At 35.3% G+C, this 25993-nt stretch overlaps 1 long non-coding RNA gene across 6 annotated transcripts in view; it reads right to left on the reverse strand.

The window, feature by feature from the left end:
- The window catches only part of LOC140683982 (uncharacterized), a 113978-nt gene that overhangs the window by 14137 nt on the left and 73848 nt on the right, over positions 1-25993 (reverse strand). For 3 of the 6 annotated variants that reach the window (XR_012055731.1, XR_012055721.1, XR_012055722.1), the window contains 2 exons: positions 17981-18046; positions 13331-15658 (listed from right to left, as the gene is read on the reverse strand). This is a non-coding gene — a long non-coding RNA (uncharacterized lncRNA). Of the gene's footprint in view, positions 1-5622; positions 5725-13330; positions 15659-17980; positions 18047-25993 lie in introns of those variants that run through there. The other 3 variants (XR_012055727.1, XR_012055728.1, XR_012055730.1) reach the window with 3 other exon arrangements.

Consider the following 25993-nt stretch of genomic DNA (forward strand, 5'->3'; position numbering starts at 1 on the left):
TCTGTAGCAATTTACCAAGTGACAGTTCTAAAACAATTGACAGCATGATCAGTTCTGATACTGACAGTTCCACTGTCATCAAACAGCCATATTCTTCTCCATTGTCATTTTTAATTATTATTTGGATATTATAAAGAGAAAGTGACAAAGTTCTGTGGCATTTTAGGAGCAACTGCTCCTTGCATCCTTCTCTCTTCACTTTTGTTTTGGGTTTTTTCTTTTTTTTTCTTTTTTTCCTTTTTTTTTTTTTTTACATTGCCTATTTATTTCTCCATAATATTTCTTTCAACTGTAAGATCAAATATTTTCTTCCTGGGGTCAAAAAATATTATTTTATTCATTATTCATTAAAAAAATCCCCACTAAAACAACAATACCCAATTTAAAATCAGAAGTGTACTTCTTATTTTAGGACAAAGAATGATCCAGAAATAACTTTGAAATTGAAATTCATATCATACAACTTTAGCTGAGAACTAGCTGGTGATGAGGCTATGTTGGCTGGGTAAGGCATCTTGATAGTCAGCAATAAACATGCATCTCTAGAGGGCATTTCATCCCATTACCTGAAATGTCTTGTAATGTCTGTTAATTTTTCTGTCCTAGAGGCTTTTTCCCAAAGACTAAAGAAGCTCTTGCCAATGCTCCATTCACTAATTGTACTCAATTTTTTTCCTTCAAAAAATTATTGACAAGATAAGAGAAGAAGAAATAAAAGATAGCCAAGATGAAATGCATTTTTAAGGCAGACTATGGGAGTATTTTCTGTTGATTTTTAAACACACTTTAATTTTTTGATTATTATTTTAAGGGAAAAAAAGTTCAGAGACGACTTGATAATTAATTAAGTAATACTTAATACTTAATTAATACTTTAAGAAAGTGTTTTTATAAGATTTCTTCACACCATTACTGTTTCTACAAAATAAATGTTTTCTGCAAATGAAGCATATGAGAAAATGAGCTGCATTCTTGATTGGGTATTTTTCATTTGTTTTCATACTCTTATCCCCTTACAATGCCTACATACATTTAACCTCACAGAGACACCCAGGGCAAAACAGTAAAGAATAGGCATTTCCAGTGTTTAATTAAAATGGAAAAACACTTCCAGCACAGAGGGCAGAACATCTAATATACTTGTATATACATCTGGCCTGAGGAAATGTAGCTAAACATAAATTATTCCATTGTATCAAAGAGGTTTTCATTTAGATGCAAGTGAGGTCCATGAGGGGCTATATTATTGCTGCAGTTCCTAAGACATCACTAAAAGCAGAAGAAAATTATGTTGGCAAACTGTGGATTAAGGATGGGTGAGCCAGTTTCAGAAGACAATTTGTGTCTACCCTAGAGAAAGAAACCCTAGAGGAAGTTTATTAAGGCTGCAGCATTTCGGGGTCTTATATATGCATTTTTCTCCTTATTTAGCATGCTTTCCAGCAAGATAGAAAAAAATCTTTTCTTCTCTCATGAGGGAAAGAAACAAATTTTGTCTAATTAATTTGTTAATTAATGCTTCTTATTGACAACACCATATTCCTGGTCATGCACCATTTTAAATCATTATTTTTATCTAAGACAAAAGAGAATGGAATTCTAGTGGGGCCAAAAATATGAAATGTTAATAACAATTTATTTGAGAACATCTTTTATAAAGAAAGGAGAAAAGTGAAATAAGTTGTTCTGTCTTGTTATGTGTAAAAAAGGGTCCAGCAATTACATGAACTACTATAATTAAGGCATTTTTTTGTAACTGACTGAATATATTAATTTCTGAAAAAACAGTGGAATCCTATGATATAGTGAAAGATAGTAAAAGCAAGTAGAGAATCTTGAGATATTTTCTGCATCTTTTTGCAGCACCATTACTGTCATATAATATTTAGGCAGCATTGAAATTTTGGGGAATACCTTGTTTCGATCTACACCACAGCCTCAGAAAAATGCAGCTATCTAGACCATTGTAATCATCACCATTTAAATTACTCTTCTCCCCCTTAAAAACCCCAGTAGCAAACGAAGTCAGAAGTCCTGGGCAATGGGATTTCATTGGCCCTTAGTCCGAACTCTACACTGCCCGAAGTTGTTATATATTTTAAATTTGAAAGTAATTTCCAAAGTTTGAAAGTGCCAGAATGCAGAGGTTTGGTCTACTCAGGTATTCTGAAAAAAAAATAGCTGTGATCTCACACCTGAAATTATATAAGAACTTAGGGAAGAAAGAACGGGTGCTTTAATTGTGGAAGGTTCAATGAATGAGGTAAGTGAGAAGTAAAAGGGGATTTTATTGAAAACATCTCCGGTAAAAGCCAGAGGGACATTTACATGCAAAACTCTTCAGGGCCATGCCAGGTCTGGTATCATTTATCTATGACCTATTGCAGGTAAAACTTATAGACACTGAAACAATTATAGGGCTGTGAAGAGTCCATGATTAAGGATGTAAATTTAAAGGACTTTACTGATCACAGCAGCAGGTTTTTGCAACAGAAATAGGAAAAGGAACAATGTACTTTTTTTGAAGGCAGAGCTTGATCAATCTACACAATAAGCTATGTGATGCTGTTACCTGTTTTACCAGGGCCCTGGGGCTGATGACTCATATTGACTTTTCTAGACATTTACTTAGTCTTACTTAGAAAATACACTCGCCCACTCTGTTCCTCTTTGTGATTTACTGGAGGACTGGACACTCTGTGAGTGTTTGTCTTCTTTGATTGTTCACTATATCACAGCAAAAGGATTTTAAAGTGCCAGCTTTTTTTAGGTTTTTTTTTTTAAGTGGTTTTTTTTTTTTTGTTTTAGCTGATGCACAAAGGTAAAAAAATTCCACTACACCCCTTTTAAGTGGCAATTAAGTAAAGGTCTAAAAAGAGGTTGACAGGATAGTACTGTAAAAGTTAAAGTAATATTGAAATAACCACTTGAATACATAATATCACCAAAAAAATATATGGAGTCTTAAAGCTTTCATTGTAGAAGAAGTCTAGGATAAGCATTAACCTTATGCTGCATGCATCTTCCAAATATGCTCTTTATCTTCTTTTACACCCCTCTGTTAACTTCCAGCTTAAATACCCATTGGCAGTAAGTTAAGGGTTAGGAAGGTCCAAGTGACACCAAGGAATTCCTCCAGGAATGAAGATACCAAAAGCTATGTGAAAGATCTTTCCTCACAGGACACTCAGCACTGCAGATCTCATTACACCTACTGATAGCATGGTATAGCCGCTGTGAGATACAGGCTCTGTTTTATAAAACATGCAGTATGGAAATCTGTAAAACAAAAAAAACAAACAAACAAACAAACAAAGAAAAAAAACCCACCCAAAAAACCAAAACCATCCAAGCAAAAAAAACCAAAATGCACTACAAAACAAAGAAAAAAGGACAAAGACCAAATAAACAAAAAACTCCCACCACAAAACAAACAACACCAACCAAAACCCACAAAAACAACAACAAAAAACAACCTCTAAAAAAAAGAACAACCAACCAGAAAAATATTGAACATAAGTTTTATGAGTCTGTAAAGTATTCTACTGTGGCTAGAATCTCTCACCTTACCATCTGTTTTTTGGTGTGTTTCTTTTCCTTTTTATATTATGGCATTTTATTCATACAACAACGCAGTTGTAGAGAAGTGGCAAAATATTCCCAAGATATTGATAGGCAAAAGACATTAATTTAGTTTTCCTTTGAGATGCAGTGAGATTGAAAAAAATAAAGCACTGTACTACACATTATGAACATTTATTTTAAAGGCTTACATGAATTCTCTAGAAAGACCTGGAAGGAAGAAACTTAAGACATGTCTGTGGAGACCTCTGAGGTCTGTAGAGATTACAGTGAAATCAAGCAGACGTATTATAAATCTCCAGAAGTTAGGAACTGTTCTGGTAATATACAATTTCTTTCTTTAAATTTATTTCTAAACATATGCGTCTTATTTCTGTTTTGCCCTCTTAAGATACACAAAAATTTGCTTCTAAAAGAAGAAAAGCCTAAAGTTAAACATAGGTTATGAATGTAGAAAAAAGAAATGTTGGCTGTTAAAACAGGAGTTTGAAATTTAGCTTTCCCCTCATTAGAAATTGAAACAAACAGGAAAATGATGAAATCTACCATTACAGGGTGATGACTGCATCAGGCTGCTTGGTTGTTAGCCTTGGAAATATGGATGCGGTAGTCCTCCAGATCCAGATGGGACATAACTGTTCCTATGCTTCAGGTCTACAATGCCAACAACAGAATAATATTCACAGCTTACTGTGGGCTTCATGAGAATAGCCTATGTGACTGGCTGACTTGGAAGGCTGAGTTTTGCTGGACTTGGCAAGCTGGTGACAAATGACAGAAATTTGCTTGGCAGGAACTGCTTGTAGATGTACATTGATTGGATAGTTGGCTTTAGCTGTTTGGTAATTGTCTAATGCTCTGATTTCCTCAAACTGTGGCAAAACCATTCTTCTCCCTTTGACACTACTTCAAATACTTTGTGATTATTTACTTATTTACTTGCAGTCTTTATTCTTCTTGAGGATAGAGGATTCTACTTCTCATGCCGGTCCCATAGACGTGGTAGGGTAAATCCAGGAGGGTTGGAGACAGCTGAGGCCCAGTCTGTTACAATTGGATTTATCCCAGATGTCTCTCACTTTATATGCATGAGACTAATGGGTTTATGAATAAAGCCAGCTCCATCGTGACAATTCTCCAATAGCCACAAACAAACAGAGAAATAAGGAAAGTTGTTTCTGCAATTTCTGGAGATAGGAGCATCCCCTATGAAAGCAGGAGCTGCCATTCACTCTTCCATAATTAACATCTCCATTGTAGTGTTATTGATGTTAAGAAAGCTGTTATTTGTCCCTGATATCTGAAGGAACTGCACTATAAAACTCCTGATTTGTATGAATGTCTGTTATGTAACTTGTTAAAAAAAAGGAAAAAGAAAAAGGATATATTAAAAAAATAATCTAGAAAATTTCCGATTGGTTTCTTTAATAGATGTCAAATATGTAGAAATTATAGATAACAGTACAATTAGTAGAGGAATACAAAATAAAGCAGAAGTATGGACATGAGGAGGAGGGAACAAAAGACTATCATTCAGGAGGAAATTATTTTTCCGAAAATTATTAGAATTACTTTAAAGTACTCAAGAAGCATGATGAGGGTATTCATGTGGATTTAGTGCACTTGGATTTTGAAAAGCTTTCTAGAGATCTTTTATAATAAGCTTTTAAAAAAATTAAGCTGTTTCAAAATAAAAAGAAAAATCCTCTCAAGCACTAAGCAGTGGTTAAGGGAGAGAAAATAAATTATAAGAATAAGCTATTATTTCATCAATGAAGGGTGACAGCCAGTGTCAGGTATCTGTTCTGCTATCTGCATTGCTCAGAATATTCTAAGTGGTAGGGATAGTGAAGGAACAGACTTTGCTGATAATAAAAATTTGCATGAGGGAAAACATATTTTTGATTAAAAAGTTACAACTGGACATCACAACACTTACTGACCAGGTTGTTAAGAGGCAGAAAATATTGCATATCTATAAAAACTATGTAGAAGTTATGAAGACGAGATCACCACTTACATAAATTTCATACTACTTACTTGCCATTTGAGATCATAAGTTGCCATAGATAACTAATAAGTTGGGCCAGAGATGTTAAAGTCTCTGATGCAGACATTTTGGGATGTGATAACCGTGCTTCCCTGGAGCAGAGACAAATAATATGGTATAAACAAATGTGAAGATAAAACATTAGAAAATAATAAGATGCATATAGATAAAAGAAGAATTAGGAAGTCCTTTGAAAGTGAAAGATTCTAGAGGAAATTCCTACTATGTGAGGAAAAGAGAAAACAAATACTGTAACCCTCAGTACTTATTTGTCACCAGAAAAGATTGTGAAATCTGACAGTAAAAATGAATTTTAAAAGGGATTAGAAAATTAATGAGGCAGAGGACAATAAATGTCTTTTGAAGACAACAATTTGAATACAATTCTCAAGCTAGGCAGCCATAACAGATAATTGTTGGAAGCTGAGAAGGTATGCCAGGGAGAGATTATCTATTATCTAGGTTTTAGTTTAAGATAAAAATGAAACTGCCAGCTAATTTAGCAAAATGGGATTTATATTCTAATGTAATAAGGCATCTAAATGGACTCCCCTTTTTTATTTTTGCACCCAGAAAATAATTGCAAAAATTGCATTATATAAATCATATCGGTCCCTCTGTTTGCATAATAAATGTGAACTCCTGACCAAAAACAAGTTTTAAAATCTGTGGTTTATAGACAAAATAAGTAGATAAAAATTAAATCTATTAAACTGAGACCTAGAGGTACCCATTTCGGTTATGTTTTGTTCGTAGTAAGAAAACTCCTGTCATAAATTTTATATAAAATATGTAAAAAATATATGGTTGATATATATATGAGTCATAGTGTTTATGGAACTAAAATAGTTAAAGGAATTTTTATTTGATATACACCATTGCTCTTTTTTGAGTTGAAAGCTTAAAATGACCTTTGACAATAAGGAAAATTTCAAGTTAATTCCTTACAACAATGCAAATTTTTTAGGTTTTACTCAGGACCAAATATTTTTCTACAAATTCTATAATTAATGTGAAGAAATCTCTATAGTAAAACCCCCCATAATATTTATTTTATATTTGGCAAAAATAAGAAATTAATATAATATAATCCTTACTTTCTGAAATATTATTTAATTTCTTAGGTTACAAGAACACTACTCAAAACATTGAAAAGTGTTTTTTATCACAGTCTTCAAGTAAAAATTCTTTTTTTTTCTAAATTTATTTCTAAATTTAAAAATTTCCAGTTGTTAGTCTTAGTAATTGGATTAATTATATACAATTAATCCCATATTATAATAATTATATGTACAGCTCTATGTATAATTATACTTGCAAATATGTATTACAATAATGATATATTTTACATATGTGATTACATGTTATATATTATAAATGTACTAAAGAAATCTCTTTCCTTCCAAGAAAATTTAAAAATTGAACTTGGGATCACATTGATTTTTATTTATCTTTGCTTAAGATATGTAGCAGATTTGGGGTTTTGATATTAAAAGTTCAACTCCTCTTAAAAAATTCTGAAAACTGTAATACCAGCAGAAGCACTGTTTAAATTTGTGTTCTCTGCAAGATAATACTGAACTTTGAGGCAATTTTGATATGTCAATGCTTTTCAGATACTTACTGAAAATGTGCCATCATCTAAAGCGTTTACATTTACTTGAAAAATACTATGTTCTTAGAGAACTAATTTAGAGACAGGCTTACTTTTCCAACAGAAATCTGCCTAAAATGGATTTCTTGAAAATTCATATTTAGAGGACAAGGATAAAACAACTCATTATTTGTGGTGTGATACAATATTCAGCATATATGCACAGTCTTTTACGAAGAATATTTATATAATTAGTCAAAACAACAACTAAAACTTAGGCAATGTAATTTTCTCTCAGATGGCTTCAGAGACAGATGTCTGAATATCACTACACTCTGATGTGTGTGGAATGAATTTTTCTGGGATATCTGAGACCTGTCTACTATGTCCCAACATAGGGCAGAACTCATGTTCCTCAAAGTAGGAGACCTGTTCCTCAGAGAGGATTTGAAAGCTGATGTGGAGCTGGGACATACCTACCTTAGGAAATGCCAGTGAAGATTGTTCATATCATGAACACTAATACATTTGGAAAATCAGGTCATTTCTTCCAGCTTTTAAAAGAGAAAACTTGTAGATAGCAAAAGGCAAACATGTTGAAAGCTGGGCTAACACCTTGCTTCTTCAGAGACAAGAGATTGGCAAGAGAGAATATGATCAGCAGTAAATCTCTAGAGAAGACCTGGCCTTAAATGGGTTCCTTGCCTTGAGAGAGCCCATGAAGACCATCATCCTCGCCTACATTTATACTGCAGTTTTTCAAGGCAGCATCTCGTCTCTTTGTCATCCTGATGAGTAAGGAAAAAAGCATTTTGTTTTTGCTTCAGTCAATAGATATTTCCATTTATGAGAATGTAAATTTTTCACAGATATTTCAGTATGCAGTAAAACAATGTGTTTTGTACATCATCAAGAGTGCCTGTGACTCTTCAGTGCATACCTACGTTTTCAACTCCAACTTAATATAAGTAACCTGGCAATTTTTGTAGGACTGATTTTAATTTAAGGAAAAGCACTTTTGACAATTAAATTGTTATTTTAAGTTCATTTTTAAATGAGGAACTAAATCAATTTTCTTATCAGCACTTGCCAACAAACACACTCACACACATGCGTGTATATACATACAGATCTATCAACATGCATATAGCTATGTGGAAGTAAAAGCTGGAAAAAATTATATATAAAATATGTAACCTGTTCCCTATATGATTGTACTGTCCCAAATGAAATATTTTTCCCTTCACATTAGACTTTTTATAATGCAAGGATATCAGTATTTTTAACTGAAGCTCAGTGTATAGTTGTCATAGAACTTGTCATTGTAATGAACTTTCCTGGTGAGTGAAGTAACATTTTCAAAATAAACTTTAATTACTGTTTTGTGAAAGATGGAAACATAAGCCAAACACACCTTTTTTTCTTCTTGCTTCCCCTAATGTAAACTAGTAGATTAAATGAAATAATTTCACTGTGTTTTAAGTGTGATCATTTCCTCAGTAACTAAAAAGACACGCTTAACCCGTATTGTCATGTACCGCAGCTAAGAAAACCATTAGGAATTCAAGATGGAGGGAAGGACTTTCACCTCAGTTTCATCTTGGAAGTTAGAGAATGAGGGAAAAACTGATTTGAAAATACAGGTATGCTAAGTATCTTACACCTCACCAGCTCAGATGCAAAGACTGTTTAAGGGTTGCAGGAGAACTATTTTCACTTTTTTTTTTTTTTCTGAAACAGTTTTTTGTTTGCAGTTTCTGTCAGACTTTTCTGATATCTATATATTCTGTTTAATATTGTTTCCTTTTTATCTACATGTGTTCATGACGTGTTTAAAGGGTCGATATTTTTATAGCTAGGTGAAATGTGCATAAATGTTTTGTACAAGCCATAAATAAGACATTTCTAAAGGATGCATTTTTCTTCTTTAATTACTCATTAATTGTCTCATTATATTTGATGATCTTGCTGCTTAAGAGACACTGCGCAAATAGTGGAGCCCAGAGATTATAAAAACTCTATTAGTGTTCATTACCACAGTGCATCTCCTAGAAGCCTAAAGAAGGCATCTGGATTAAATCTAGGAAATGACTCAATGCAGACCACAGAACAATGTTTGTGAATTCTCAAGTACACAGGATATCTATTATGTTAATATTGAAATACATTTAAGGCAACAAAACTTCAAACCCATCCTTCAATGACTCATTTAGGAAAGAAAAAGGCAAGTGAAACATAAGAAAGAAACATAAAATTTCAATATCACTTTAATATAACCTAGGACAACAAACTATTATGCTATAGCCAGAACCACCACTATGGAGCAGAATTAGAGATGCTAGTTTTCCCTTCTTGTTCGTTGTCATATTAAACCCATTTCTTATTCTCTTAAATTTAACTTTAAAATTATATGTCTTGAAATGTTTGATGATGAGGGATTATTGTTGAATTCCTATTTTTTTCAGTCTTACAAAGTAAATTTATAGGAAATCTGATCATAACTTTATAATTTTTTTAGCTAGAAAAATTGCTGGTACAGCACCTTGCATACAGTAGGGAGGCATATTTGTTTGTCAAGCTGACTATAAAAATTTACTCTAAGAGTATTAAAAACTTCTAAATTTTAGGACCTTCTGGTCCCAAAAGAACCCCACCATTATTCATGATGATTAAAAAGACAAGAATACAAAAATAAATGCTTATTTGGCTTTTTTTTTTTTGTCACAATGGTTGGTGGTGGAGGGCACTTTTTCATAGGAAAATAACCTGTTTGACAACAACAGAAACACCTTTTAATACTTAAGTCTGGAAAAAGCTAATTCTAATACAAGCTAGCCATTTAATGGAAAAACTGCATTAGCAGTCCAATTACTAAGTGCTTGGACTTCTGAGAGCATGATTACAACAACTGAAGATATTAAGTAAAGAAATCCAAACTGAGAACCACTGAAGCATAAACTGCAAAATAGAAGTACTTGCTTTTTTCCCCTCTTTTTCTCACTGCATGTGCATTTCCCAGTGTGTGTACTACACACTCCCTTAAGGCACAGTTAAAGTTGCTTCAGGGATAATGTTTGTGAGCCACCAGGACCTATGTTAAATTTACTATGCAAACTCAGTTTGAAAGGCATGAAGCACCTTCACATACATTTCAAAATGAATTAGCATAATAAATACAGTATAGGTTTTGAATCTTCCTTTTAGGTGAATATGACAGATATGTAAGCTGTTTCTACAGTAAGTCTACTCTGAATAATTAGAAATGCTCAGGAGATAAAATTTGAGGTCACAGAAGGGCATATAATAGCTAAAGGAAATGTATAAAGAAAATATGTCTATATCCTTTAGTCATTTTACACATTAAAAGTTTTAATAATACATTGTTCATGATTAAGTTTAGATTTGCTATAAGTTCCTTGGAAATCAATAAAAACGCTACCTGACTTAAATGTAGCTTGTTTTCACTCTAAGCATTCTATCTTATGACATTTTGTTTGGAACTCTTCCCAGTATTTGGAGGATCCAGCTGGTGAATACACAGAGGGATCAAATTTTATTCTGGTATTCTTCTATGATTCTTCACACGAAACTATGTGCAATACACAGAAATAACATCAAGGGTCATCTTGATGTTTAGTTTCCTAATTTCTGTTTCTTGTATTATCATCCAGGTTGTCCCAATTCAGAATCTTTTCATTATTTTGTAATTTAAAAAAAAAAAAACCCACAAACAAAAAAAGAAAAATCTAAAACATCCAAACACACAATTATAAGGGTTTATAAGGAGCTAAATGAAAATCAGCTGGCAAATACCAGTAAGTTAAGATCTTGAATATTGATCATGCTGGGAAAACTAGCACAGTATGAAGATATACACAGATATCAGCATTCATGTTATCCCAAACTTCACATATAAGTAGGAAAACATGCTTTACTGTTTCATTTGCTTTAACTATTGTTTGGGTTTAGCTCAAGAACACATTGAGAATTTTCACTGTGAAAATCTATATTTGTATTTTCATTCTGTAACTAACAAAACTGAGATTTTGTGGTTTTTCAGGCTACTTCATCTTATGATTCTACCAAAATATATGAGAGGATTTATAAAATGCAACATTTGCCTTTCTAGTGTAAGCCAGTCTCGACATAAAGTCAATGCAAGAAGAAGAGGGATCATCACATTTAACGCAGAAGCCTTAAAGAGACAGGGTAAATTTCCCTTTGGTGATGTCCAGCCCCCTACTGACTATAAATAATTCTGAGATTAATTCCATCTTGAGTACATAATGATGAAGATAAATGTTCACTGCAAGTTTTCAAATTTGTAAAATGATTTGATGCCCAAACCTCCAGTGAAAACAAATGAAAGAAATAATTTAATCTGATAATATAAACCATAAACCTGATCTGTGTCTTTAAATTCCCAAAAATCTTCTGATATCTACATTCTGACTTTCTCAATACTGTCTTTTCTTGATCTCCATTAAATTTTTATTTACAGCCAATGAATTGTGTTTGTCTTACACTTCACTAGAGAACAAAATTTTATTGTGTTAGAATATTAAATTACATGCTAAGATCCATTTTTGAAATGCAATATTGACTGAGATATTTGAAATTCACACCATTGATTAGTTATGCTATTCAGATTTTGCTTTTGACAACAGAGCATTCAGGCTGAAGATATCTTTCATGACTTTTATCACTAGTAAAGCTTGATCACTGCAATATTGACAGGAAGTAAGCACAAAGCAGGCATGAAAACAGTTGAAGTGAACCCACTCAAGAAGAGGAATTCATATTCTTGTAAATGCTTTACAGTGTTCTCCCACCTTTGTTTGGTACAAACAAAAGGGAGTATCTGAAGGTGAGTTATACATTTTCATTGGATTAAGAATGAAGTACAAAGAAGTACATGAAGTGTGCTAGGGGAAATTTTCAGTGACACAGGGGAAGTCACACGCCCACCTTTTTTTTTTCAGTGGCAATCTGGAGCTAAAAATCAGTGACAGGCTTTTGGAAAGCTTCCCTAAAACACATAAGCTGTTCATGTTTCTGAAGTAGGAAACAAACCACACTAAATAGCTATGTTTGTCAGATAAACTTTTTGTTTGCTTTTTTCACAGTGATTGATAACACTGAGCCATTTTGTCCTATTCAGTGTCATCAGCATTATTTATATTGCAGTTGACAGTATTATGCCTTTCTAGGTACACAACAAAATATAAGTTTCTCAAGGCACAAAACACCTTACAAGCTGGAAAAAAAACCTGACACTTGAACATCTTGAACTCAGATGGTGAATGAAAATGCTGGAAAAGATTTTTGGTCCAATATGGATTAAATTTAGGACCTCAGCAGTGGAAAATCCTGGTTCTTTTTCCTTAGCTACAGGAGCCAGCCAGCTAAGGAGAAAACAATCTATTACTTACCCTAACACAATATGTTTCAACAGAATAGCAATTTTCTTGCTACCTTTTCCTACCTCAAGATAATAGACAAGTCTTCTGTTTTCTTCAGCTCCCAATTTGAAAAAAGTTTAAAAAATTCCTTTCAGTATCTTTCAATCAGGTCTCAGCCTTCTTGTCATTCAGTTCTCACTTTATGTAACCTTCTGAAATACGTTTGTAGTAATCTCTAGAGAGATGTCATGTTCAGGACTATTATCAATGGAGTTGACAATTCCTCCTCAAGTGTGAACACTCTTGAATGGTGATAGTTTTAGTTTACCTTGTGACTTTAACACAATCTAAATGTTTTCTTGTTGTATGTCAGCCACAAAATTTCATGCAATGACACTTCTAGCAGTGTCAATTCCACCATTTCATGTTGACAAGTTAGGTGTGTCAAGAGATACTCTTCTGATTCAGTTTGAATGACTTATAGAGTCCCACTGAAACTGAACGGAAATCCCCATTCTCCCAATGAGTTGTGATATTTGAATAAATCAGCTCTGTGAGATGTTTTAGTGAAAATTGAAATAATTTATCTGATGTAACGTTCTTTACACTGGAGAACTGTAGAAGCATTCAGGATCCACTGGGAAAGTGGTGACTTGTGAATTAAGTATTAATTTCATGAAAGAGTCAAGTTTGAATGGAAGATCTCATCTAATTATGTCTTTATTCATCTGTCCAACATAAGGGTTTAACACATTTAGGGAAAGGAATAATAGCACATTTACCCTAGGAAAAAAAGGAAATAAAAGTTACATATGGCCCAGGTTCTGCAACATATATGTACTCTGTGTCATAATGTTACAAAATTCAAAAGCTTTGTTTTTCACCCCTGAAATTAATTTCTGACATAATAAAAATAATGCTTCTAAATTACTCGAACTTATAGCCTAAGTGTGGAAAGAAAGGAGAGTAATTTTGTGGTTGGCACAGATAGATGAAAGTGGGTGGCATGAAGCAACATGTACATTCTGCTTTGGTGAATAATACAAACACATCAGCAATTTCAAAAAACACCAAAGGAAGTAAAAAGGTGAGAAGCAACATAAAGATGCAGTTCCAGCAAGGAAATATAAAAATTACCTACAACTTTGGAGGAGAAATTTGCTAAGTGTATATTATGATAGTCTAGTAACAGTCCAAGAGTAATTTTTGTGGGGAAGTAAACATTAGTGAAACCAATTGGAAAATAAGACAGTTCTGAAGTTCATGCACATTGTCAAAGAACTACAGGTAAATAAGTATCACACATCACATAAAACACGACAGTTCTTTCTTCATATTGAGAATTTTTAGTCCTTGAAAAATATAATGTATTTTCATATCATTTTTACTCTTTCAATTTTGCTATAGCTAATTGAATTACATTGCATTTATTTCAGGCTTACAACATATACATAAGCAATTCCTGCACCGCAGCTGGCAATCAGTAACTTCAAAAACCAAAATAATGTGACTGAATCCACAGGCTATAAAGACAGGAGAGTAAACCAGTACAGGGAAGGAAAAGTAAAAGAAATGACAAAAGAATTATTCAAGGAAAAAGAAAGGAGGGGGCTTTATTTTATTAACCTCTTCTTAATTTTTTTTATTCTGTTTGTGATAAATTAAAGCCACTGACATAGCCATTGACCTTGTTAAAATCTTCTGGTACATGAATCTGAAGAGTAAGGCTGATTCCACTTTCACCTTAGGGCTTTAGCATAGGAAGATATTCCTTTACTTGCTCAGTGGTGTTAGTCATATAAAAGTAACTTTGCAAGACTGAAGCACAGATGTGTTATACATTGAGGCATATATTTTGCTTGTTTTAAAGAACATACACCGTTGTTTATCTCGAACCTGATGACATGAGGCCTGCTGTGAAACCATGGGACATTTTTTTAAAAGTTATATAGTTTTTTGCTTGTAAAGGGATGTAAACTAACAAAGTCAACTATAGAAGTTTACCAAAGACCAGTAAGCAGAAGGTGACAAGAAAAAATTCTGTATTAAAGAGAAGAGTTGACATCTTTCATGGACTTTGAAAACAACTTGTGTAAGTTTTTCAAAGCATTTATAATGTTTAGAACATTATTCTGAGCTGTGGTATTTTTTGTGTTAGCTAACACAAGATGTGTCATTGAACTATAACATTTAAAGGTGGGGTTTAAGTTGGCATTCTTTTGTTGTTGTTGTGTTACTAGTTTTTTTATTTGTTGGTTGTTTTGTCTAAAAACCCTAGAAGCTTTTGCATTTCAACAAAGTGCTGTTAGCTTACAGAGGAACAAAAGAAGGCAGGCATTATCCATGGTATTAAACAAGGTTGAGTCAGCTCATTTTATTTGCAGAAAAGTGTAACAAAGCATTTCTCTTTGTTGCTTAGATGGCAGAAAGATGTGCACAGAGGTACAGCCCAATTATTTAGGTTGGCTCTTCAGTATGGACAGGTATTGCTTAGTGGACACTGGGCAACTGATGAGAACAGATTAACTATGGCCTAGACTTACTTCTTTCCCCGCTGACTAAAAAACATCTAGACCATTTGTTCACTTGTAGATATCTGCAGTGTGAGCTTCTAAAGTGAGCATAGAAATGATTTAGTTGTTTAAGATGTGCATGCACCACCACTCACTCCTTTCATAGACCTGTCCTAGCATCAACAGACACTTGCAATGACTGCAATATGTTACACTGGATCACAGATGTGCTCATGGACAGCTTGCTGTTCACCAGAATCCGGGGTGAGGATCCCACCAGGTTCTTCTTGAAGAGCTGCCTTCCAACAGGTCAGCCCCCACCTGTGCTGGTGCATGGGGTTGATCCTCCCTAGGTGCAAGACCCTGAATTTGCCTTTGCTGAACATCAGGCAGCTCTTCTCTGCCCATCTCTCCAGCCTGTCGAGGTTCTCCTGAAGGGCCACACAGCTCTGGGGTATCAGCCACTCCTTCCCGCTTTGTGTCATCAACAAACTGGTTAACATGGCATCTGTAAGAGCTTGATAATAAGAGAAAGGTTTCAAAAAGTATTTCGTCATTGTGTCTGCTTATCACAATCACCCTTGAACACCTGAAAACTGTGTGCGGGATGGGCTGTGAGTAACCCGCCTTGAGGCACACAAAAGGGAAGGCGAAACTGGTGCAAAACGTGGAGGGGAAAGCGAGGGGCAGAATCCCTGACCTTTGCCTTCCCCCCACCCCCATGACCTGCTGCGGGACACCCTGAGGCCCCCGGGAGGTGACATCGCCCTCCTGGGGAGAACACCCCGAGCCTGCAGCCCCGGACCGGAGTCTCAGCGAGCCGCGGAGCCGCCGCCCCCCTCCGCATCCCGCGGGGAGAGCGCCGCGAGTGCCCCGAGGTTCGGCCGCGGCTCGGGCACCGCGCCCGCATCCCGGGGATGGGCTGTGCATCCAACCAAACCGCTCCCGGTGAGACGCTTCAAACAGCACAAAAAAATTACAAAAACTGCTCCGCTCCCCCGACCCCGTCTCAGCAGCAACGGAGGTAGCACAGTGTGGTGGTGACCTATCCTATATTTTTAAAGTAGCCTTATCTTTTTCTAAGCGTTCTCTGTTTTTCTCTTTCTTTGCCTCTCTTACTATTAAATAAAACTGTATCATTTTTTTGTCATTAGCATTTAAGCTCATTTGGATTTATCTCAGATTTTATGGGAATATTTCAAGCCTTCAAAGTTGTTTCAGTTTTATTCACCGTTAGTTCTCTTTACTCCTCTGTGATTAAATTGGTTCCTAACAGCATCTACTCCTTCATTCAAGTAATTGATAGATAAGTTAAACAGTACTGAACCCAGTGTTGAAGCTTGGGGTACATCATTAGTGACAGGCATTTTAGATCCTGCACTACTGATTACAATCCTCTGGGATCTGCTGCTGAGCCAGTTCTTGATTGGTTCAGAATGTTTTGTGTTTATCTAATATCTTGAAAAAATGGAGCAACTTAAAATGTTTTCTTCTTCAGATTTTTGGCTGCATGCTGAGAGCCAATCTTATAAAACCTTCCATTTAATAACTACTGACTAGAAAGAAAAGCATCTATGACAAAGAACAAAAGAAAAAAAAATACAGTGCAATAAAGTGTTTTGACATAAGCTGGATGAAAGAGCATTTAGTATAAGGATGCAAGGTAAAGGTTCTTTTTTGATTTCCAAACTGTCACAGAAGATAAACAAGAAGATGATGTCATATGAGGCCAGTGGAACTGTTCCCAAGGTCAAATCCACAGAGAAGATGATGAAGTTGCTTGAATTCCTTCATCAGCTCTTTTCTGCTTGTTCTGAAACATCCAGAAGTTATTTCCCTCCAAATGTTCTTCACTGATGTAACATTTGTTAGATTCTGGTTGAGTTTGCAGGTCACTACTCTTACTATACAAAAGCAGTACATGCCCATATATCTTCCTAGACAATTCTTTTAAAACTGTTTTGTTTTGTTTTTTGAGTTTTTGGTTGGTTGGTTGCTTTTTTGGGTTTTTTTTTTTAATATTCACTTTTTTTTTTTTTTTTTTTTTTTAGGTTTCATAGAATCACAGAAGCATCCGTCTTGGAAAAGGCCTTCAAGATCATCTAGTCCACTGTACTCCTAGCACCACCACGATCACTCCTAAACCATGTCCACATCCAGATGCCTCTTGAACACTTCCAGAGGCAGTGACTCCATCATCTTTCTAGGCAACTTATTCAAATGCCTAAAAACACTTTTATTGACTTTTTTTTTCTCTAGTATTTAATCTGAATTTTGTCTGATCCTCTTCTTCAAACTTAACAACCCCAGTACTCTCAGCCACACCTCATAAAACTTGTGCTCCAGCTCCTTCACCAGCTTAATTTGCCTTCTCTGGACTTGTTCCAGCACCTCACTGTTCTTTTTGAGCTGAAGAGTCCAAAACTGAACACAGTGCTTTCTGCATGTGGCCTCACCACTGCTGAGCAGAGGGACAATCACTTTCCTCTTCCTGCTGGCCACACTCGTCTTGGTACCAGCCAGGGTATCACTGACTCTCCTGGCCACCTGGGCACACTGCAGACTCATGTACAGCCACCTGCCAACCATCAACCCCAAGCTCCTTTCTGCTTAGCAGTTCTCAAGCTACTCTTTCACATGTCTGGAGTGTTTCATGGGGGTATTGAAATGCAAATGCAGACCTAACACTTGACCTAACTGAACATCATGCAGTTGTCCTCAGGCCATTGATCCAGTCTGTCTGGGTCTCTCTGTAGAGCCTTCCTATTCTCAAGCAGATCAACACTTCGTTTTCATTAACAAAGTAATTTAATTTACTTTTACTTTTCACTGTACTCACTTTAACTCTCAGCTGGTGTCATCCTTTCTTCAAACACTGAATGTCTTGGCATCTGCCTGTAAAAAACTAGTACAGTGATCATTATTGAAATGTCATTTTGTATAATTGCTAACTTTATATAATCATTTCATATAAGCCAAATGTGGAGTTTGTGTAGCTTTTTTTTTTTTTCCCAAAGAAAAATACAACTGCCATATAACAAGTACTTTTTTGGCAAACTTTGATATTTTTGTGGAGAATTTTCCCTTTCCTTCACTGCATGGTCCAGGGGCAGTTCAACATCTCAGCAATTCCACCACAGTTCGTTTGCTCAGCTTACAGACCTCAAGAGTCCTGATCCCTAAGACTGGACTTTTGCACAGACCTTGCTTTCCTCATGACATTGTTTGGAGCTGTGTATGTCTTATTTCTCTAAATAACAATCTCAAAGCCTCAGAAGCTGTATACGTAAAATATCAGCATTGACTCAGTTGGCTGGACATTGCAGGCACTTGACTTTTTATGTCTACAAATGAATTTTCCCTTTTTTTTCCCCTTTCACCCTCCATAGTCTATGAAATATGTTGAGTCAGCTTAGCCACAGGATGCTTATAGCTCCATTTGGAAGTTAATAATATAAACATTAAAAAGTCATAATTCCCTAAAAGTTTTGGGGTGTTTTTCTCATTAATTATGTTCCAGGATACCTTTATTAATTTTATGTAAGTAACCATATATTTAGAGAAGAGTTCAATTTGTTCAAGTCAAGCAAATATGTTACACCCCCATTTTTTGTACCTTGGAATATGCTACCAAATGCTCTATGGGACAAGGGGAAAAGACAGATGTGCAGAAGGACTCCCAGCAGGTATCTGCTGATCACAGAGATTGTGAGGATAAATACTCACAAGTCTAAAGGAAAGGATAGTTAATTAAGAAATAAAGATAACATTTTGAAGGTTATATCCTTGTGGATTGATCAGCCCTCTTACATTCTTGCATGTTTTGAGAAAGTGAAACTTTAGTTTGTCTATCCTTCCATTTAAATTTAAGTATCGTTTGAGTGCTACTGACCTGAGCTTCTGACTAAAGCTGGTATCATCACATTCCTGAAGTTTAATGAATAAACTATTAAAAAGTAATGTTAGACAATGGATTACAATATCACACTTTATTTGGGAAGGTATTTAATAATTTCTGAAAACAAGTATTATAGTCACATCCTGACATCCAAGATAATTCATCTGACATTTCCTAAAGGAGCCCAGAGTAATTCAAATATTGAGTTGAGCTGTAGATGAATTGTTCAGCTGATTAGGGACCTTATTGCAGGTGCTAGCAAGAAGTGGGGAAAGATTTATGTTATGTGTTCTTGCTGTAGAAATGCCCTTGTACTTCTGGTAAATGTTTGGCTGGCAACACATGGGACTATCTGTTGTATGCATGTGTGGCAGGTTGACCCCAACCAGCAGCCAAACACCCACCATGCATTTTGCTTATTTAGCTCTTTCAGAGGACAGGAAGAAAGTAGAAGGATGGTGAAAATATTTGACGAGCAGAATAATAACAGCATAGTAGGGAAAGCAAAGCAAAAAGAGAAATTTATTCGCTTCTTCCCATCAGCAGATGTCCAGCCACTTCCTGGGAAGAAGGGCCTCAGCACATGTAATGGTTACTTGAGAAGACAAATAGCATAACCATGAACATTTCCCCTCCTTCTTCATTTCTCTGAGCTTTTATTGTTAGACATAAAGGTCATATAATATGTGGTTTTGGCTTTTTTGGATCAGCTATCCCTATATCACTTCCTGGCCTCTTAAGCTCACCGACATTCTAGGACCTAGCAAGGTAACAGGGCAGAAAGATGGAACTCTTGATGCTGTGCAAAGGCTGTTTAGCAATAATGAAAGTACTGTTGTAATTCAGCCACAAATGCAAAAACACAGCACCATATGGGCTGGTATAGAAAAAAGTTAGCCCCATTTCAGCTAGACCCGGAATATGCTATCCTTTGAAGATGTAAAAGAGAAGGTACCCTAGCCAAAATGTCTCAGTTGCCTGCAGAAGGGATTAGGAGATTTGCTAAAACAGGAACTCTGGGCAGGTGAAGTTTGTTTTATAGCATGACAAAGCCTTCTACAGAATAACACATTACATTACAGCTATGAACATTTCAACAACTACTATGGAAACAGTAATGAGAATATCTGGCTATGCTTTAGTTTGTGGAAACTTATGACAGGGTGCTTAATGTCTCTTATTCAGGAATCTGAGTTTCAATGTCACTCTTTTGTCTTTTTGATGACTGCTCTTGCCTGATCAATTTGTAAATGGGTACTCAACCATCATGAAGTTAAAGGGAACATCGTGATAATCATCCAGTCACCTTTTGCGTAGCTGCCTACCTGCCTACGGAACTGGAGGTGTTGCATACAAGATTGGTACCTTGGTACCTCCCCTGCTAGCAATAAAAGACATCTGACCTGGTTTTCACCCTTTCATATTTTACATATGTTTTATTGCCTTAGGCTGTTTCCCTTGAGATCAAGGTCTGGTGGATTAACTTTAGAGGAGGATAAGGCTCAGAACAGTCTCAGCAGACCAGTGTTGAAGGCAGGAGAAATGTGCAAATAGGATGAGAAAAGAACAAGGAGATTGCTTGTCAGCTACTGTCTAGGACAAAACTCAATTTGGAGAAAATAAATTCAATTTATTGCCATATAAAATAGATTTGGATAGTGAGAATCAAAAATGCAAAGAGTAAAATGACACTTTTCATCTCCCTTTTCCCAAGCTCAGCTTCACTCGTCTTCCTACACCTCCAATCCCCCCACTTAGTGGTCCAGGAGGGGGAGGGGCTGTAATAATTAGGTGACACTTCTTCTCCAGTGCTCCTTTATGCCAAGACCACCTTTCTGCTCCCATCTCCATGAGCTGAACTGAACTTCTTCAGAAAATATCTACCTGCAGCGTCTTCAATGAGCTGCAGGGGAATCTCTGCTCCAGGGGCTGGTGCCTTTTCTTCTCTCACCTTGGTGTTCCATTTGCTGTTTCTCACTCCCTTTTGTTCTCTCCACCTGCCTCCACCTTGTATTTTTTGCCCTTTCTTAAGTATGTTTTCCACAAGAAGCCATCATCTTGGCTAAGGACTCATATGAGCTAGGGCTCATATGTGTCCTACAGTGCGTTAGTTTAAGCTGGCAGGAACCTGCAGGACAGAGCCCACCCCTGTAGTTCCTGCTGTCAATGTCTGGGCACCTGAGCCCAATGCATGGTGAAAAAGTGAAATTTTGGTCTCCAGAAGTAGGTGTGGTAATTTAGTGTTCCCATCTGTGACAGTCAAGAGATCAGGGAAAGAATCATTCACATTTACTTTGTCTATGGGACACTTCTGGACACCAGCAATCTCTTGCTAGTGGTTTCTACTTCACTTCTATTTCCAGTTTTTGCTAATATTGTTTTGATATTACATATTTTCATAGATAGGATATGAAAAATAATAATATTTCAGTGTTAAAGTTGCTAACTTCAAAACAAGTTGGTAACATAAGGTTCAGACTTTAGTACCTGTGTTCTCTAGTGATCTTCCTCATTTTTCTGAGGTGGCAAGAAGAAGTGGAAGGGATGTCAACCATCTAACTGTAAGTTTGTGTAAAGCCAGTGTCTAATAAACTGACATTCAATAGTACTATTACTCTTTCAGTCTTAAACGCAAAACAAATCTCATTAACAATGCAACACATAAAAGGCATTATATAGGAAAACTTTTATTCGTATTATTTTCAGGGTCCTCTGGGTCCTGATGTTTTGTTTCAGATAAGAATGAGAAATGCTATGGAAGTTGTCAGCATTTTTAAGTCAGCATTTGGAGGCATATGATGACAATGACTGGGTGTCTCATGTTGATGGTGATAGTTCTTTCTTTCTCCAAAGTTTTAGTGAGTCCATTATTATATTTTCTACCATGCTTTACTCCTTGATCCTTTTTTCACTGATCTGAAACTCTACAAAGTACATATGATGCATTGTCTATGTAAGACACTTGTCCTTTGTCCTTATCATTTCCCCCGAAACAGCTTTTAATTTTGCACAGCTACCATTAACTTTCTGGTGTTCTGTTGCTGATACCTGTGGAGCTTCTAGGATTATCCTGAACCAACACCTTGATGCAGCATATTCAAGGAGTCTGCTGCCATCCCAATGCAGCCTTCCTTTATTTTTAACTTCACTGACAATTCAGAAATACTTTGCTTGCACAAAATGAAAACTGTAGTTTTATATTCACCATTTTTAGCAATGCACGTCACACATGCATGTATATAAGATTTAGTAAAAGTAAAACAATCTAGACAGGTAATAGTCACCTACTCGTTAAGAAATTCTTGTTGCAGCTAACGAAGTTAAGTTAAAGGTCTAATGCAGACAAGACAAATCTGGATAAAGCCGACAATACATGGTCTTAAATCTGTGTTGTAGCTTAGTAAAAAATCTTTATTCCATTACTAGTAAAGGTGATCTTATATTTACTAAGAAACAGAGCTATGTTTAAGAGATTTAAATTGTGCATCACATCAATACTCATGGAAGAAAATAAAGCCAGACCAGATTTTGTCTCTAAAGGCAGCTGAATTGATAGATCTTTGTAGTAACAGGAATATAAGATATGGAAATTATTTTAGTAAGAAGAAAAAAAATATTTACACATCAAAAGCCTAAGAGTAGGACATGACTTCAGCACTGGAAATTGTGCACATTCCTCGTAAATAAACTGAGGACAAAGTTAGTTAGCAATCATACACATGCTTCAATGATTGCTGCAAAAATATAGTCTGATCTGTCAGCATTCGACATTGCGGTATTGTGATCAATGCCAACAACATATGCATGTGAGAGCTTTAATAAGGTTTTAAGGAGTAAAAGATAAGCATCTCTCACTGTAAGAGATGTTAAAAATTGTTTATAGAGAAGATAAGAATTTTTAAACATTTTTAATGGAATGCATATAAATCTCCAATCAGCTTAAAAAATAATTGAAACTGTGACCTATAGAAATCAACAAGATAAATTTATTTCCAGGGAGAAAGGTTGGCATTGACCACTTCACAACACATAACACAGACAAAGTAGATCTGAAGCAATACTTTTAGGGTATAGAATTTACCAGTGTGTCAAGAAAGACAAAAAGAGTTAGGGTTTTGTCTGCTTCATAAATAATATATGTGAGGAAATATATCAGGGATGCTGTGGATTGGTTAGCCTATAGCTGGTATGAGCAACCATTAATATAAATAATTCACAATTGAACTTTTCCAAGAAAATAAAAAGAAAACTAGCCATTTTTTTATTTGAAACTCCTTATGTATTATGGAGGAAGATGAGGAAACCTGAGAAAAATGTCCTTAGATACAAAAATGAAATCTTACCCAGGGGCAGCAGCTTGAAAACAACAGGTAGAGATAATGAAGTCACAAATAAAGAACTGAGAAACTTTCAAACCTTGAACAAAAAATGGACAAAAATTTGGATATGTGAACAGTGTTTACTTTGTACTTGAAGATACTGAAACTACCAATGAGTACTGTAGCACAATGTCTCCAAGCTCTCAACATTCCCAGGATGTTTGGTGAGTAGACTAGGTATCTCAGGCATCCCTTCTTGTTTTTCCATGAATTGTAGATATATAAAGCAAGGCTTTTTGTTAGACAGTTGTTTTCTCAGGTTTTGACTGTTCATCTGACTAATTCAGAGAGATGTTTCATGAAAAATACATGATGTATGAAAGACAAATAATCCAACAGTAATAATCTACAGGTTTTAAAGTCACAGAAGAAAAACTAGAGAAGAATTATGGGAATATGTTCAGAGCTAAAATAAAAATCAGGAGTATTCAGACAAAGGAATTACATGCAAGCTGAGTGAAAATCTAGGAAAATATGATCCAGACATACATGTTATCAACTCAACATTACTATTTTTATTTTAATTAAAAATGTAAACTATATGTTGCTTCAATTAAGTCCCTTTTATGTCAGTCTGTCTATCAATTAGTATAACTATATATCTAATTATTTTAGTAGGCTTTATTTTGTCTACCAAATTATGTGAATAGTCACACTAGACAAAGCCCAAAAACTACTTGACTCTTTATTGAAGAAGAGTGATCACAGTAGTACTCCAGCTATAGTCTGTAACAAATAGAAATCAAACTTCAGTGAGAGTGGATAATAATATAAAGGACACTCACTATGATTTTCAGCAATAGCCAGAAAACTTGTTTAAGCTAGAAAAAAACCTCCATCCTTCAGGACTGACAGTTATAATGCAGCTCAGTAATATCCGATAATGCATTTTTATCTTATTAAAATAACTGTCTTGGGACTTATTTTTCCTAAATCAGGCTTCTAAATGATAGTCACTCTTCATTTCATTTGTAATCATTGAAATAGTTCAGATTAGACACTCTTTGAAGCAATTTTTTTGTGTTTGTTAACTATAAACAAAGCCTAGAATTATTAGATAAGAATTGGACAACAGATTTTGAGATGTACACAATTCATTTCACCCACACACTGGAAGCAAGTATATAACACAGATTTACTTAGCAAATCTTCTCTGCAGTAACAAAATGCAATAGGGCTATCTTTATAGAGAATTGGGCAAAGGGCAGGATGGAAATCAGTCCCTTTCCTTGTCTATTTCATATTCAATGATATTCAATTTGACATAATCTTCTAATGAATATTCTTAGCATTCAAGATGGTATTCATCTCACCTAACTTGCTACATCTGTGCTTGTCATGCTAGGCCTCTGGACTGTATCCACCTTAGTCACTCTATCCACCTCTTAGGATAGAAACAGTGTGGTATATTTCATAAGAATTCATATATATTCACTTATGATATTATGCCTAAAATTTTATATTACTCTATATGACCTATTAAATGAGATCATAGTAGCAACTTGAAAATGTGTTATCTGCATGCATCTAAATCTGTTTTAAGAATTCCAAAGCCCGCTACAATTAGATTCTTTTTACTTATTAATTACTGAACTCATTTTGTAAGATTTGACCAGACATGAAGCAACTAGTCTTATTTCAAAAATCTCCTAAATAGCAAAAAAAAACCCCCCTACAACCTCCCATAACCAACAACAAAACCTTTGTCGTATAATCTCTACTTGTCTTTAATCATTTGAAAATGTTCCCATTGAAGATATGGAGAAATCTCTCTTGGCTTTGGGAGGATTATTTGGCCCAAGTTATTACAGACAGATTGAAAAGTCTTCAATGAGAAAAGAGGAAACCATAAATCCAAGTGAAGATCTGTGTACAGAATAAAATGACACAAAACCGGCTCATTAAGACTGACTTTGCTCCTAGTTTTCATGCTGTATGTCAAGTGAAATGTAAGGCAAAAATTACTCAGTTCTGTTTGCTGTTGCTTGCCAAAATGCAGATAGTTAGTTAAAGGAACAGCTGTTGTTGCTGCAGACAAGCTGGTCTGTAGAAATTAATTATGATTATTAAGAATAATCCTGACCTGGGTCACAGATGCAGTGACATAAGTTTCATTGTAGACAGTGATCAGAAAAGTAATTTCTTCTTGTAAAATCAAGAAGCCTCCTCAGTTTGATGAAAACTTCAGTGATGTTTTTTTCATGATAAAGCTGTATAAGAGAGATGTTTGTTTATAGTTTATGTGGTAGCGGGTCGGTTTTGACCTGTATCATCAATGTAGGAGGGAGCTCAAATGTTTTTCAAAGCAGAATGAAATTGCTGATTGCTTCGGGAAAAATTCTGGGTGTAGCCCAGTATACTTCCAATTATATATAGCAAAATAATTTTGTTTTGACAAAAGATCTTTGGAAAGTGCTGAATATTGCAGACAAAAATTATGCATGTTGAGGGGTTTTCTTAGTTGATTGCGGGGTACAGGTAACAATTGTGTTGCTATGTCCAAGTTAATTGCTAGGTGTTATACACCCATATATATACATATGTGTGTGTGTGTGTGTGTGTGTGTGTGTGTGTG

The sequence above is a fragment of the Taeniopygia guttata genome, chromosome 1 (genome assembly GCF_048771995.1).
Source record: "Taeniopygia guttata chromosome 1, bTaeGut7.mat, whole genome shotgun sequence".
NCBI classification, from domain to species: Eukaryota; Metazoa; Chordata; class Aves; order Passeriformes; family Estrildidae; genus Taeniopygia; species Taeniopygia guttata.